Raw genomic sequence first — 17,510 nt, forward strand, 5'->3', positions numbered from 1 at the left:
TAAATATATATATATATATATATATATATATATTATGTAGCCTGTATGTTCCCTGTGAAATAATAATTATGAAATAAAACGTCAAAATTATGAGATTAAAAATCTAAATCATGAGATACAATCAGAATTGTGACATAAAATAATTATGTATTTTCAATCACATAATTATGACTTTTTTATCTTTTTTTTTTTTTACTTTGAGCTCGTAATTATTATTATTATTATTATTATTGTTTAATTGAGCAGGTTAGATAAATTGGATAATAATAACATTATGAGACAGGTATACCGTCTAATACCGTCTCTATTCTCTTTATAAAAGCCGGAGACTGCAGGTTAGACTGCAGGATATAAAGCATGATTTGGGACTTGCTTGAGACAAAATGACACGTTTGCTGTCATACTGAAATGAAAGTCTCAGAGACATTATATCAGAATAGTGACATAAATAAGCAAAATAATAACAATAAAATAGAATCGAACGACCCCCAAAGTGTTCAATGATTAATATGTTGGACATGATGAAATCTTATCAAACCATCTCTGATTTTTGCTTCAAACAAGATCAGTTTTAGCGTTTAGCATTTATCTGTGATGCTACATTCACATGCAGGTGAGAGAGTCAGTCTGCAGCTCATATTGCACGCTGTTGCATAAGAAAAGAAAAGAGGGTTTTTTGGTCAGTGACAGCTCAGTGGCTCCTGGTGAGGGGTGTGAGCACTGATCTGGTGTTTTGAAGATTAATAGGTGTCTTGCCACAGTGCCAAGTTCAAAACTGAGTCAAATTAGGTTAAAATGTTTTCGACATATGTAGCTTCAAATAACAGTATTTCAACCGTGACATTCACAGTGGAGTTACCGCTGCAGTCATTTAACCAGCTATACAGGCCCGTTGAGTCTCCAGATGAGCATGCAAACTGGGTCATGGTGCTGTCTAACATCAGGCTGGCACTCTCTCAGTGAACATAATGAAAAACACTCCTTTTATAAGAACAGGGAGCTCCTTTGGTTTATAGCTGCGAGAGTTTAACAGCCTAACTCGCATTTGTCTGGTCCCAGCTCGAGGTGTGGAAAATGGATCAAATCACATGGACATGCTCTCTGTGAACTCTTTTAGATGATGTGGGTTGGCCAATAATCAGTCAGACTGGTTAGACAAAGATGACCAAACCCTCAGGGTAATTCTCCATCATGCTCCCCCTCTCTCATTGCCAGTTTTCTTCTTCAAAGTAAGTTTATGTTTAAGCGACTTAAACTAAGGTTGGGACAGATTATCTTCATTGTTGAAAGAAACAATCGATGCAAACTACGTTAACCATCGAGAATGTTTCGAAGGTGAGGAAACCGGAGTACACCACCGCGCTGCCCATGGGTTCACTTAGGTGATGTTTTAATGAAACTTGGAAGAAAAGCCCAGTTGGCTTAAAAAAGATCCTAATAAAAAAAATCTAATCAAACACCTCTGCTATTATGTTTTTGGTTGTGTTTCAGTCAGCAGGGCTTTGGGCCAAGGAAACGCTGATTAGGTTTAAGTGATTATCCAGATGTTGAATTTCCAACTGTTCTCAATCATCGTGTTTTAACCCACAGCAGCGAAGCTTGTGGAGATAGAGACTTCTCAAGTCCTTTGACTGAAGGGCAGGAATGACCTGTTTGGGTGTAATAACACTTTATTAAAGATGTGTTGATTCAATAATTCAGATGTCTGTTCACATTAATAACACAGCTGAAGTAGATACTCAGCAGCTCTCCTGGAGGTGTTTGAGGGTTCAGCAGAACCAGTTTCCTGTTCAGATGGAGGATTTAAACCAGTAACCTGACTGTTGTGGGGGAGAGATCTCCATGCAGCTTGTTTGGGGTTTGGAAGAGTTTTGTGGAAAATGCCGGAATGATTGGACGGAATATTTTGCCCCTCGTAGATCCATGAGAATCCAGGAGCGTGTGTGTGTGTGTGTGTGTGTGTGTGTGTGTGTGTGAGGGCATGTGTGTAAAGTTTCCCATTGTGGAAATAAGCCCCTCTGTACCAGCCAGGATGTCAGTTTCCCACTTCATAGTGGACACACACACACACACACACACACACACACACACACACACACACACACACACACACACTATGGCAGCAGCTCTGTGGGGTCTCAGAGGAGTTGGCAGCAACATGTTTCCTCTTCCTCCTCCTCCTCCTCCTCCTCCTCCTCATCTTCCTCCTTCATTCTGCAGAAATGTTCCACTGTGGAAACTCTGCTGACTGGGAGAGGCAGAAAGAGAAAGTACAACGGGGTCAGTATGTTACTGTATTGTACTGTATTGTTGATTCTACTGATTAAAGTAGCGTTTCTTAATCATTTTACCATGTAGGAAGAAATCAAATACACAGTTTCAGAGTAAAATTAACTATCACTGACATTCATTCATTCATTCATTTTCAAGTTCCAAAGCCCGAGCTCGCCAACATAAACACAGATGGCATCACAGCAGTGTGGCGGCGCACACTGATCAATTACTTTTAACCTCTTCATCAATTTTTACATCATATAGTGCTTTTTGTGAAACGTAAATGCAATTTTGTAGTCGGCATTTTCACTTTCATTCAGTTGATCAGTGCTCAGTAGAATCTTTGAGAGCATGTGTTAGGATCCCTACTTGTCCTGTCTTTTTTTAAGTGTAACTATTAAATCAGATGCTGTAGTTGCTGTGAAGTTCGAGCGCCCGTGTTCTTCCGAGCCAATGCAATGGATCGCTTTTGGATTGATCGACTTGCAATGGAACGCACCGTCAGTACATCTGTGACGACGCTCTGTGCAGCCCCTCCCTCCAGGAGCCTGGTGGGTGGAGAGTCAGCTCACCTGCTGTAGCCACAAGACTGTATAAGCTGGTGGCAGTCCACCAGACACACTCTCTCTCCATTCCGACAGCTGGCATCCACCCTTCATTGTTGTCTTTTGGTTGTTTTGTGATTTGAGTTAACCGTAGATTAATAAATAAAAGAGGGCTTAAATGTAGTTCACCTAACCTAAAATACACAAAGAATTAGGAAATCTTCATTTTCAAAACCCAATACAGTAAAGGTAAGAAGAATTTACCTTTTCTTCTTTAAAAAGCTGTTGGATCATCCTCAGCAACTTTATTGTAAATTACAAAAGACAAAGAAAAGCAGCAGATCTTGACATTTAAGATGTCGGAACCAGCGATGTTTAATCTGGTCAAACCTCCAGCAAGAAAAACGTATTATGCTTTTTGCATAGCTCTACAAATTAAATGTATCTCATTTACATCAGGACGGGGGAAGAGATAAATATCTCTAAACCAAAGCCTAATGGTTGGTTGGTGAGAAGACATACTTGGTGCAGACTTATTTGAGGTTAACTAATAAAGCCAGCAGCAACAATCATGATGATCACTTCCATTCACATTGCAATGGAGCTGCAGTAGCTATAGTACGGCAGCATATTACCATACTGAAGCTACATCAATAATAAAAAATAGCTTTGATTGCAAAGATTAAATTAAATATAATTAAATTCTATTTGTCCCATTACATCTCAGTCATTTTTTTAAAGATTAATTTCATGAAATCTTCACAAAAAATAAAACAATTTAACATTTTCAATGAACACACTGGGTATCAGTGTCAGTACTGAGGCTGACCAGTAAGGGGCGCTGTTTAGCCCCAAGCAGCTAGAAGGGCAACGAGACTGGTCATACTGCTGTGTACTGTAGGTGTGTGCGTGTATGTGTGTGTGTTTGTGTGTGTGTGTTATTCTCCCTCTATTTATCTATCTACCTTCTGAGCTCACCCACGCCCTCTGAGGATGTCCTCCTGAAACTGTTATCTCTCAGGTAGTTTGACCTTTACCCTCTGAGCTCTTATGTAACACCTGGGCCACACCTCAATACACTGATGACAGCGCGTGCATGAGACTGTGTGTGTGTGCATGTGTGTGAAGAAAGACACACTGACAGGGATTAATGTTTCTGCATGAAGAGAATCAAAGAAAAGAAGATGGAAAGATACACAATGTATGTGTATGTGTGTGTACGGGCTAAAAAGAGTGTGTTTACTGTCAATCTGCGAGAAACTAGGTGTGGTGGCGAGGGGAGCGGTCATGCTGTGTGTGTGTGTGTGTGTGTGTGTGTGTGTGTGTGTGTGTGTGTGTGTGTGTGTGCGTGTGTACGTGTGTTTCTATGAGTGTGAGAGTGTATGAGTAAGCATTAGTAATCAGTCAGCTGTCACAGAAGTGCTTTGTCTTGCAGAGCGTTACAGTTCGACTCCAGGACAAGAGCCTGAGGCTGTCTGTGTGTGTCTGTGTGTGTGTGTGTGTGTGTGTGCGTGTGTGTTTGTGTGTGTGTGCGTGTGTCCACCTCTCTTATGTAAAGGATTATTCACAACTTCCCGTAACTACTCAGCAGGTTCCTCGTTGATGGGTTGTTTTTCTTTAAACTGTACAGTGAATACCATCAGTGAATAGAGAGGATTTAGAGTTCCAGTCTGGGACTTCAACCATCACATTAAAGTGTGACACATGACTCACTTCCTGGGATTGCGGCCACGCTCGTTACTTTCGCCGATACTCCGTTGGATGAGAGGATTGGCGTCGAATTCATCTTTGTGTCATAGACAGCTCTGTGCATGCTAATGCTAAGTAGCTGTTGACAATTAGCATTATCTTTGAGTCATCCGTGTAATGAGCTCAGTCTTTATAAAGCTGCACTCAGTATTTCTTGTAGGCTATTATCTCATGTGTAATGTGATATGACTCAAAATGATAAACCCACAGAACCCCTTTGAGCCTCTTTTTGCTCATAATTTTGTCTTTATATGGAGAATTTATATCATATGACTCAGTCTCACTGCTTTCAAGAGTCCTGCTCCAGCAGCTGCAGGCAGATTTTCTCATCAAACAAACTCTGATAAACCCACTGGACACTCGCATCCACTCACCCAGCACAAAACAACAGACGGACGGTTGCAGTACAGAAAGAAAGTAGAGCATTTAGAAACTGAAGAATCAAGAATTTTTCTTAAGAGGTGGTGGAGACCAAACCAGAGTCACCTAATGTTCACAAATCTGCTGAAAACGTGGACGGGAGCAACAGTTTCTTCTCTCCCTACTAATTTTGTCTTTTTATACCTGTATATTAAAGGTGCCACATACTGTAGCTGTGGTTAGCTAGTTAGCTCAGTTAGCTATGCAGCTAGCAGTCTGGACTGGGACCTTAGAGCGCCGTAGAGTGTTGGTGTTGTTTACATCGCTAGCATGGTAGCTTCAGACGGGGCAGGGCTAGCTGGTTGGCATGCTAACTTCAGTAGATATCTCTGCAACACAATACATAGATATCATTAAGTCACATTTTTGTGAACATTTTTTGACAATGTATTCATTTTTATCTTGCATAATGCACCTTTAAAGGGGCACTATGTAGTTTTGGAGAAGAAATTCTAACTCAGAATATTAATATCTACAGTATTAATGAGGTAATAATACAAACTCAGAAATATTTATTTTTTCCATAACTGAATAAACAAGCTGTTCTCAGAAGAAAATAAGGTCCCCAGAACTCTGTTTGAAGATAGAAAGGTGGCAGGGTCCGCCACATATAAACAAAGTAAAACAGTATGAAATTGTGTTGTCCTTTAAGGTCAGTTTGTTTATTCAGTCATGAAAACAAAGAGAGTTTGTTTATTTAGTTTGTTTAGGCATGAAAAATCAACTTCTCCTCTGATTATAAATTTCTTCACCAAAACTACATAGTGCACCTTTAAATTCATGCTGCCTTCAAGTTATGTCATGAATACTGTGTTGACAAGAGTCCATTTAATGAGCCCACAAACATTTTCATTGATTTTCTGTCCTAAACTTTTTCAGGCATGCTGATATTTTTTAATGATTTACCTCTGTTCTCTTCCCCTTTCCTGTTCCTGTTTAAAATACAAAATCATAAACCAACATCAAGCGTAGGATGCATAGACTCCCCATGTCAAAAATATAACCATGTGAGAGCTTTTGAATGTAGCATCAGTTTTAACAGGAGACAGAAAATGTCCATAAACTTCTCAAACCACTGCTGCAGCATCATCCACTCCTCTGCTGAAGCTCCAAACAGTCAATATGTGCCACCGTCAAAGCTCTAAAACTTGTTGTGGTCTTCTTTGTCCCGTCCATTATTGTTATTATTGAGTACTGTGTTTCACAGCTTTAATATAATTCTTTCATTACTGGGCTACCACTCTACTAGCATTAATGCCACAATTGCATGAGAGGTTAATATGGAAGAAGAAGAAGGTACATGTGTCTTGTTGTAATTAGTTTTGGTATTTCACAGTCATAATACTATTTAAATGTGATTAAAATTGTATTTATCATTATTGTCTAACTTCTAACACTATTTGTTTAACCAGTCAGTATCGATAGTCAACTTGATCACACAAGAAACATAATTGATTCTGAATCAGGACAGTTTATTTGTCTGTCTATAATAAGTGACTTGTTTTTCTAACTATCCAAAGAGACTCGTTAACATTCATAACCTCCTGGAACCACATATAACGAGAAGAAATCAGTGGAGTTTAAAGTCAGATGGCGTATGTGAAAAACTCAACACCTACTTCATCAGACTGACAGCTGCAAAGCAGATTATTAAAGTAATGAGTCATCTGGAGACATTGCTGGCAAATGACTTCTGTTGCTGAAGATGGAATCATTGTTCAGAGTTTAACTTATAACACTGAGGAGGTTTTTGAATCAATGCGCAGCCTCACCTGGATATTCACTTCCATACATACAGTATCTACACAGTTTACATCAAACAGCAGCGTCAGCCTGCAGAGTCCAGGGCTTCAGATGAAAAGCAGATGCAAATTGCAGCATCAGAAGCTGCTGCAGCTCTCGGTCGCCATGGTGCTGTGTTGCCACGGCGTCGCCATGGGGACTCCGGGGTCACCGGTGATGAGGTCACATCCCGATGAGCCTCTTATGGGAAATGGCCGACGTTAATCCACTTATCGCTGGCCAGCACACACACACACACACACACACACACACACACACCAAGGATAAGCAGGCCTATTGGCTGAGACTTTCACTGAGAGTCAGAGATCTATCTGTCTGTCAGTCTGACTATCTCTCTAGTGGTGGAAAGTAACCAAGTGCATTTACTCAGATTACATTCATATTCAGATTACTCATAAATCATGATGCATTTTTATAGAATAAGATACCTTGCAGCACAAGAAGTAGCTCAAATTAGCTGCACCTTTACTAACATTTATACAATAATGCATCATGAGATGTCTGAAAAACTGTTGACACGACACCTCCAACTGCAGCAAGGTCTGTTATTACTAAGATTTTTTAAACCATGAAGGTTTTATGTTTGCAAAACTTTCCCACAGCCTAGAAATGGGAGTTCCTGTGAGTGACATCATCCCAAAGTGAAGTATAATGGCCCCGCAGGACTGTTTTTTGGTGGGGCCAAGCAGAGAAACCCTACTGCACGTGTGCAGTGGGCTGTAGAAGCAAAGCAAGGAAGGAAGGATCATCACGTCACTGATTTCTTGCTTTGGGGCCAGACCATCGGTTAAAATTCAGTGGTTGACCTACTCTCTGAGGTGTGTTCCTTCATTTTCTAGAGGTATGTCTTCATCAGAAGTCATACGATGTGGCTATGTTGGGTTTTGTTGGGTTTTTCCATGAATCTCCCATAGACTTCAATACAGCTGTGACCACAGCCTGGCCCCAAAGTGAGATTCAAGTACAAGGTACGAGGTCATTTATTTGTCATTATACAACGCAGCGTTGCATCACAAAATTAAAGTGTGTAAACTCCTTAATGCTAGACAAATTACAGAATGTAAACAGTTATTTACTGTATATACAAATATACATGAACACATCAGGGGAAATGTTAACAGCAGCAACATGATGGTGATGATAATATGGTCGGCATCTTCACATCAAACATTTGACATCTAGGAAACACTCTCTACCTCTGTCCTTCCATGTACAATGGCAACAGAAAAATGGCAACGAGTGCGACAAAGAACTATGCAGCTGAACAGGTTTGTGTTCAGCCCAGTCACCAGGATGTAATGTTTTTGTTTTGTAATGTTTTCCTGAACCTAACCAAGTGATTCTGTGCCTAAACCTAATCAGAGCACAAGCACAGTGTTGTGACAAGAGAGACATAGAAAAGTTGCAACATAAAGAAACGTTAGTTTGGATCGTTAAAGCTTGACCGTACATACCACATAACCGTAACTATAGGGTGTTTTTTCCCCGGGATGAAATCATGTGATTTTCTTCTGAATAATCAAAATTGATATGATGACATACAGTGTTCAGTAGCAGAAGTGTTTTCAAAGAGCAGGAATTGTAGAGAATCTAGCAGATTAACCAGAATAAAAACTGTTAGCAGAGGTGGGATTCACACCCTGCAGACTCCACTCTGCAGGGTGTGAATAACACACACACACACACACACACACACACACACACACACACACACACACACACACACACACTCGCACTCCTTGAAATGCAGATCAAGGAATCAGGGAGGAGTATCGACATGTTTCATGTTTCATCTGGCGCAGGATGTTTATTTCATGTCACTAATAATTGACAGTTTATAGTGAGAGACTTTGGTGTGTGCTCAGCACACAGTTTCAAAGTGTTAGTCGTGTTATTTCTTCAGAGACTAGTGCGGCTGGGTTGGGGAGAGAAAGTGGAATAGCAAAAAACAAGTCCATTATCGAAGCAGGAACATTTTGGTTATTAATAATAAAGGATTCATTTCACATATAAAGCCTGTGACATCAGTGGAAGCTCAACAGCAAAAGGTCAAAGGACTTGACTGATTGTTGATTGTTCCATCTGTGACTCCGGCCCTGCCGAGCCACATCTTTCCCTCCATCTCAATCGGCCGCATCTTGACTAACTTCTCACGGCACTCTGAATGGATGGATGCCACTGAGACATTTATCAGATCATTATGTGTCATTATCTGTTCCCAGGTACAATGAGAGCTATTTGAAGGAGGCTGACATGGTTACGTCAGAGCCCGAATGCTGCAGTTCACATCGCAGGCTTTTGGCTGAAGCTCTGTGTCGTAGTAATCAAACCTGTGGAGCTTCAGGTACAGGACGCTTTGTCTCCAGTGATCTATCGGAGCTGCCACCTGTTGCTAAAAGGCGCTTACAAAAGCTAATGTAGTTTATTAGCACAAAGGGGCAGCTGCATCTGAACCTGTCCAAAGGAAAAAAAAAGGACCTTATCAGGCCTGATTTAATTTATTAGCAGGAGGGCTGCCTAAATGAGCTCCTCTGTATTCTCAAATGTGTTTTACAGATGAAAGGCCTCGGAGCTGGAGTGGGTTTGTTGTCTGAATACTGAAGATTCACCTTAAATGTGGAAAGAGGTGAACAAGATGGCTTCTTGTTGTTGCACATATGAAACATGGCTGCACAAAGATGCAACAACTACATATCTGAATACGTTTATAAAATTTTACATATTCAGCCTTCATCGCTTTCTATTTCACGAGAAGGCATACGTTGCCAACCATTCCCATTTTCCCAGGACACTCCAGCCGCTAGCCGTTTTTCAACACCGTCTCCTGGTTTCTTCCCAGGACCACGGTTCTCCTGTCTTTCTCCTGATTTATGACACATTTTCATACTTTTTCAAAACCTGTTTCCTGCACCACGCAGCGTGTAGTCTGCTGCACTGTTGCGCTTCATCCTCGTGGAGAAAAGAAAGAAATATAGATGTCCTGGAGAGACATTTTGTAAAAATCTGCCATGTCGAGTTTTCTGTCGGTCGCGGGGGGTCGCACTGAAGTCAGTCAGCAGTGAGAGGCTGGCAATCACAGGGCATTGGCATGCACGGACTCTCTACAGGGCAAAAAATGAATGAATGAATGAAAGCTGATGAATAATAGTTTATGCCAGAGGTGTGGATTGTTCTGCATTCTTTCCTGAGTAAAAGTAGAAGTATTTTGTAATATATTCAAAACTGTTGCAATGTAGCCTACTTATTTTGTTATTTTTATTCTTTAAAAGTTCCCAGAATCTGGGAGACTACATTTTTTCCAGGGGAGGACCCTCCAATTGGTTTCGAAAGACTGCTGTTGAGTTACCCTGATCCTGCCGTGTTTCCCGTGTCCTGCCATGTTTGCCTGTTCCAGCCGTTGGTCCTGAATAAACTTCGTCCATTGTTCTTCCTGCCTGCTGTCTTGTGCATTTGGCTCCACCTTCTCTGCTTCAACGTGACATCAAGGTTGGAAAGAATGCCAGTGTTATGCTATGAAAAGCTACATAAATATGGACATCCACATTGGCTATATGTACTGACAGATTGGACACTCCACGTTTTGGTTATTAAAGACATTTCTAGAAAGAAAACCTAATCCAGGCCCAATGCAAACCAGAGTATCTGAATAAAACTTTCAAAATATTGCGTTTACCTACAAAAATATTGGATTTACAACTAGGACCAGGCAAAGTAGGAAACTTCCCTGGCGTCCCAGAGCTCCAGAAATCCTGAAAGCTTGAGTGATAACAGGGTGCTCAGTACTGTTGATGAGTGTCATGAGACATTAAACAGCTGCACGAGGTTTTTTAGCTTATGATTTGGCGAAGGATTTCAGTTGTCTCTATGGCGACCGGACTCAATCCACTAGCTGCTAATGTGACAAAATGTGTGCAGGACATAACAAAAATCTCCAGGTTGAGTGGCACTTTTTTCTGTCGAAATACATCATTTCTGTCAAGCACCCGACCATAAATAAAGCTTTACTGTGCGTCAATATGCTGATCTTATTAAAAATTGTTCAGCTTTCAGTGTTGGGGGGAAACATGTTACAAAGTAATCAGTTTGAGTACTCAGATTACTTTTTTGTTGTAACGAATAACGTAACGTGTTAGTTCTGCAATTCAAGTAATCCCTTATTTAGTTAGTTTTTTCATAAAAGTAATCTGTTACTGGAAAAAAGTAAAGAAGGCTACGACATGAAGGTCGAGTCAGTGCATTCAAAGGTACATGTACAGCTGGCTACACACCAGTTACTTTTTAATGGCAGTAATCTTGTCACGTAATGAGTTACTTTAAAAAGTAACATCACCCAACTCTGTCGGCTACATGCATCAGTAAACCTCAGTATCAACCGACATGATCAGAACCTCACAGGAAAAGCTCAACAGCTTGAGGAATATGCTGCTTTGCCTTCTTGCTCAGAGTTAGATGAGAATACGACAGCACGGTGATGTTTGTACGGTCAATATCAGGCTACAGCCAAGAGGCAGTTAGCTTAGCTTAGCATAAAGACCGTAAGGAGGGGGAAACATCTAGCCTGGCTCTGTCCGAGGTTAAAAAAAGAACCACCTAATTTAAGACGGTGTCTTGTTTGTTTAATCCTAGAAAAACTCAAGTGTAAAAATGACACTTAGCAGTCAGATGCAGTGGCTTCCTGCAGTCATGTTGTCACTGTGCTGTTGCCAGGCAACCAGAGGAGCTCCAGGAAGTCACAGTCAGACTCCTTCACTGCTTGGTTTTGTGCACATATTATTATATTCGTGAGGTGATGTGCTTTATATTCGTATTCTTTTTTTCTGTTTCATCAAATCAAAACACAGGAAACATGGAGGGAGGGAGGAAAGAAGAGCTGACGGGGCCAAACGGCAGGTTTATCTTGTCATGCTCCTGCCTTCAATACAGTGTAATAATATAATATCAACCCTTAGTCCAGATTAATTATATTATGGTCATAAAACATTCAGGTGGCGTGTTAAAACAGGAACATTCTGTGGATTTAAATTTTGTATTATTCTAAATAATATCATTATAATAAATATAATTTTGCATTAATGAGTTAGGTGCACATTATACTGTACAAAATATAATTCAAATTAACGAGTATAATTGCAGTGATGGTGCTGAAGATTATTAGCCAATGAACATAAGTACAAGCACAGTACTGTATTTAGACGACATTATCGCATATCCATAATATTTAGATTTTCAGATGATCTGTTTTAGGATCTGATATTTTTGTATTGCAAGCTGTATATCGGTGTACTCATTTCCAGTCGTAACCCACAGCAGAGCATACAGCTAACCGAGGCAGGCAGACAGTCAGACAGACAGACAGGTCGCTCCAGAGGTGACCGGGGAATCCTGCTCTCTCTGTGCCGGCAGACAGAGCCTCCTCCTCGGCCACTGCTCCTCCTCCCCTCCCCTCCCTCTGCCCTGGTTGCGCGCTGGGGGATCCGACGACGTCACACGAGCGCACACACACATACATACACATACACACACACACACACACTGGCAGACACACACATACACACGCCCTCTCTCCCTCTCGCTCTCTGCCGCTCCGTCTCTCTCTCTCTCCCTCTCCTCTATGCTGCTATTCTGGGAAGTGGCGTTTGGAATAACCCCCGTGTGCGTATGAGTGTGTGTGCGTGTGTATGTGTCTCCTGATTTCACCCTCACACACGCACACATACACACTCATAACACAGTCAGACGCACACATTTACTGTCTGTCTTGACTGCAGTAGTGGAGCTCCGGCAGCAGAAATCCGCTCGGAAAGGATTCCTTCCATTTTTACGCGCAACTTTTCCTCCGTCGGCGTCGTTTCCACCGCTCCGCCTCGACTGTTGTGGATTTCTAACAACCGCCTCCTGGCTGTTTCTAGCGGACAACCAGCGAGGTGTCAAGCCCGCCCGGAATCGGATCTCCTGTCACCGCTGCTTGTTGTCATTTTCGCACGGAGACGGAGACGCGCAGCCGGAGCGCAGACAGAAGGTAAGCGCGGGGAGGAAAAACGAAACCTTCCCCGGACACATTCTCACACATTTCACACTGACAGCGGGTTTTTCCGCGCCGTGACGGACATTGTGGTTTATTTTTCACGGCACTTGATCTTTTGTTTAGCTTATAAGGGCAAGGCTATGCAGGGGGAATACCCCGGGCACGCATTGCATTGCATGCAGATTACCCGGGTTGCGTAATATCCTGAGGAATTTGCAGTAGCCTGCACGGCCAGGCTGGCTGCAAGGCCGGGGGAGAGAGAGGGAGAGCGGGAGGGAGGGAGGGGGGAGTGTTGGTGGATATGAAGCTGTGAAAGTGGAAGCTCGGATAGGTGTGATGGTGTGATTTTTGCGTCTGGAAGGTCGATTTTCTGCATGTATGCGCTGTGAAGCAGCAACGCTGCTCTGCGCGCATCTGGATGGTTTCGGCTCATAGAAGTTCACCTGCAAATCATTCTAATATCCCTCTGATGTTCATGGAATCACTGTGTGAGTGTTTGAAAAGTGAGTTTCAGCTGTGACCTTAGCGCACTCCCTTTGGTATTTCCTTGTTGCCGCTACAGTGAGATCACTGTGACTGAGGCGGAGTGCTTGTTGTTGAGAATGTCTCCAAAAAACGCAAACGGTGTTAGAGACAGGAGTTCTTTTTTCAGAAGGGAGTGACTTTATCTCATATGCTCATCGTTTGTTTCCTCTGTTTGTGTGTCCGTATGAGAGAGAGAGAGGGAGAGAGTGAGAGAAATGGTGGGTGGTGCGCTGGCTGGTTCCGGGAATGTTCCATGACGTGTTGCCGTCTAGAGAGGGGCCCCAGCCGGGGAGACTCCGACGCACGGCCCGGCCCTGCTCCCTCTCTCGCTCTCTCTAACAAGCCTGCTGATACTCCTGAGCTGGAAAATATTTCAGCCTTTTTTTTTTCTCGCTGCACTTCTCCAGCACAGATTTACAGCCTCATCATATAAGCACGCTGTGTTGTTGCACGTCATAATCCCGTGATCCGCTGCTCACTCCTGCAGGGAAGCTCTGTCATTTCCCCGAGCCTCCACCCCTCCACAGAGAGGTCAGGGTTCAAAGGTCAGGGTCAAGCACTACTGTACTACTTAGATGATAAGTTCTCCCAAAAATGGAAATTCGCTCATTATCTACTCACTAAGTCAGGTGATGTTTCGTAGTCCAGGAAACATTTCTGGAGCTTAACAGCAAAACAGCTTTGCAGCGTTCTACTAAACAACTAAAGTAGATTGGGACTTGTTTTAAAACGTAAAAAAATAACTGAAAAAAAAACATGAAATGTGTCTCCAGAAGCTGCAAGATCACAGATTGATAGGAAACGATATTTACCCTCCTGTCAAAGCAGAACTCTTCACTGTAGCTGCTAAACTAGCACCTCGTCTGAAGCTGGTGCTTAACCTCAACCAAATCACATCTTTTCAAATCAGTTTGTAGGTACGGAATGTAACTAAGTACATTTACTCAAGTAGTGTACTTGAGTAGAGTTTTAAGGTACTTGCTTTAAACTTAAAGGGTAACTCCACCAAATTCCTAAAGCCTATTAAAGTGTGTTTACAGGTCTCAGGGAGTACGAGGCATCTGTGTAAAAAGTAGTATAAAACCTTCAGAAGAAGCTACATCTGATAAATGACCTCCAGTGATGTCACTTAGTGGACACATTGAATTGTGGGTAATGTAACAGCAGTGTTAGAGGCCCTCCTGTTACACTGATACATTGTTTTAAAAACAAATGATCTTTTTTATTCCACACATTCTTCTTCCTTTTCAAAACCTGGTGCCTACATTACCCACAATGCAACTTTACCACTGAGTGACATCACTGGATGCAATTTATCAGATTTCATGCAGCTTCTTCTGGAGCCACAAAAGGCTTTATACTACTTTTTTTCACATATGCAGTACAACTCCCCAGGACCTGTAAACACACTTTAATGTGTAAAATTGGTAGAGTTACCCTTTAAGTATTTACATTTTCTGCAATTTTATACTTCTTGCTTTCGCTTTTACCAAACTAAGATGTTAACACGTTGTCTTTACTTTTACTCAAGTATGACTTTTAGGTACTTTTTTACAACACGGTGAATTTGGGATCTTGGGGCTTCCGTAGACTTTTATATGCCGGACGAGCTGTATTGAGCCTTTTTAAAGCAAGTCACCAGCTACTTCCGTTGAATGCTGCAACACCGTTTTGCTGTGAAGCTGCAGAAATGTTTTGCAGACTACGAGACTTCACCCGACTTTTCATCAGCATGTGGGTGAGGAGTTAATGACTGAATTTTCATATTTGGGTGAACTTTTCCTTTAAGGACACTACAGAAGGTTGGACACTGTGCTGCCCAGCTGCTGCCAACATGACTGTTTGGTTTTTGGAGTGTTTCTTTGATGTTTAATATGTCACAGGGACACAAATTAAGGACACAAGGACCATAAAGATCAAGCGTCAGCTTGCACGGAGGCATGCAGTAAATAAATAAACAAATCCAACTATTTGCTGTACATTATGAGAGGAAAAATCGGTATAACATCTAGTTATTGTGTCTTATTCTCACAAAGTGTCATTGTGTCCTTGTTGGCAGGGAAAGCAGCTAATTTTAAACTCAGACTGACACTGTAAAGACGGTATTTTTAGAAACAACTAAAAGCTGCGTTCGCTGCGGAACAATTAAAGCAAATGGAGGCTGAATGTCGACAGAAACAAATGAAGTGAAGAGAGAAGCTCCGCTGAAGAAGAGCAGCAGCAGAATCTGGTCCTGGACGTGTTTGTGGTGTTTGTGGGGTTGTAAGCCTGCAGCTGAAGAGATCATTACAGTATGTATTCTGCTGTCAGGACACACGCTGTGCACGGCTGCGGTGCACGTGTCTCTTGTGAAAGTGTGTGTGTGTGTGAGAGAGAACGTGCACGGGGTAAGACCGACCTACGTACCATCTGTCCCACTGCCACCTCAGATGGCCATCGGGTTGTACTGCGTAGGCGCGAGCACACACGCACACACACTTTACCAGGGTGGATAGGCGTACCGAGAACATGCGTGAGGTGTGAGTTGATTTTTCGGCTTGAAACATGCAATTCATTTATTACTTGGGCCTTGTGAGAACTCAGTGTACATATGCAGGTGTGTGTGAGCATATCAATACTTAACATACAATTAAACAGCAGTAACCAGGAGGGCTGAGATGATTACTCAAGGCCCGTGCAGGGCTGACATTGTGCTATGTGTTGATTTGTGAGATGAAAGTGAACATTCAGCCTTGACAAAAGAGGAAAAGAGACGAGGACGCAAAAACATCAAACATTTTTCGAGCGTTTGGGTTTCTCAGTGGCCAGGCTGCTGTTTTAGCAGCTGTGCCACAACTGGCTTTATAGGGCCAGTATTCATGTGTTTTATGGATCCCGCTGCTTTTCTCTCAAGACACGCCCTGCTCTGTCTCTGACTGACTTCTGTCTATTCACTTTCCAAGATGAAACCATGGCCACTTCAGTGTGGCGAAGGCCGTGATGGCTAAATACATCCATCAAGTTTCTCAGTGGGAGAAGGCGAGACAATCGAAGTTCAACTGATAGACACCTTTTTCCTGTTGAAAAAACAAAAAAATCTGTCACAGATCCCCGGGAGGGATATTACTGGGGCCCGTGCCCAAGGCTGAGTGTCTGTTCTCAGCTGTCCTCCCATGTCCACTCAGCCTTGGATGCCATGGTAGTCAGCTGGATAACCAGAGAGAGGGAGGGAGGTCAGTGTACCACGATGAATTTCCTGTTTAATCACACCACAAATGGGGCAAGAATTTGCTAGCGTGCTATTTCCTAACTTTATGTTCAATGGTTGTCTGGTGTTAATGGGTTGTGTCTGGGTTTTTCATGCTGTTGGTCTGCAAAACAAACAGCCAGCGGCGGAGCTGATAGCAGATTGTGAGCTGTAGTCTCCCCGGTAAACACACCGACCGCGGCTGCTCTGTAGCCCAGAGACGGTCCGGCAGCAAAGATCAGCTCTGGAGGATGAATGACCCCGAGAAGAGCAGCAGTAGACCGCTTCTAACCTGGAGATGTGAAGCTGGAAAGTTCTTCTGCTTTTCTCTAATCTTTGTGTCTTTACTTGTGACACAGTTTGAGCTCTTCAGGTCTCAAAGAATCTGATAAGAGCAAATCACTTCTCAACTCAACCGCTCAAAAGTCAGAGACATGCAGCCTTTGTGGTTAATTGAATATCCTTAATGGTCAGGGGCCTCTGAACAAACAATATTAGGATTGATTGGACAAAAAAATCTTAACTCAAGGACCACTTACTTACTTTTACAGTGCTTTTTTTGTCTAGTGAAAAGGTTTAAGTGTGTCTTTATCTGTGCTGTTGCTTTTAAACCCATTTAATTATTACCTGCGTGTTTGCTCTCTGCTAATTGTAGCCGTGTTCATCTCCTCCTGTCCGTCTCGCCGCTGGCTGTGTATCGGCTCGCTGCAGATGTGATTAGTTTGGGTTTGCTGTGAATTAACACAGCGCGCGCAACATAGCTGGAGAATTTGAAATGACACTGCTGAGCGTTCATTACAGCTGGTGAGAAATCGTTGCTCCACTCTGTATTCTGGCTTTCTTTGCGTCGCTCAGTCGGTTACTGTAACGTATGAGACGCCTCCGACTGGATTATTACTGACAAATAACAGCTGCATCGCAACATAATGCACCTGTGACACAG

General features: G+C 42.4%; 1 protein-coding gene and 1 long non-coding RNA gene across 2 annotated transcripts in view; one reads left to right on the top strand and one right to left on the bottom strand.

Moving 5' to 3' along the window:
• Positions 1 to 9,571: 9,571 nt before the first annotated feature.
• LOC311271892 lies at positions 9,572 to 11,462 on the bottom strand. The gene is made up of 3 exons (XR_014624491.1): positions 11,185 to 11,462; positions 10,138 to 10,256; positions 9,572 to 9,892 (listed from the first exon to the last, which is right to left on the bottom strand). It is a non-coding gene; the product is annotated as an uncharacterized lncRNA (long non-coding RNA).
• Positions 11,463 to 12,343: 881 nt separating this feature from the next.
• Positions 12,344 to 17,510, top strand: part of hivep2a (HIVEP zinc finger 2a) — a 119,107-nt gene continuing 113,940 nt past the window's right edge. The window contains exon 1 of the mRNA XM_084378157.1: positions 12,344 to 12,810. The gene's annotated coding sequence lies outside the window, so the exon portion shown is untranslated. The remainder of the gene's footprint in view (positions 12,811 to 17,510) is intronic.

Source organism: Pagrus pagrus (genome assembly GCF_965226575.1).
Source record: "Pagrus pagrus genome assembly, chromosome: 16".
Taxonomy (NCBI): Eukaryota; Metazoa; Chordata; class Actinopteri; order Spariformes; family Sparidae; genus Pagrus; species Pagrus pagrus.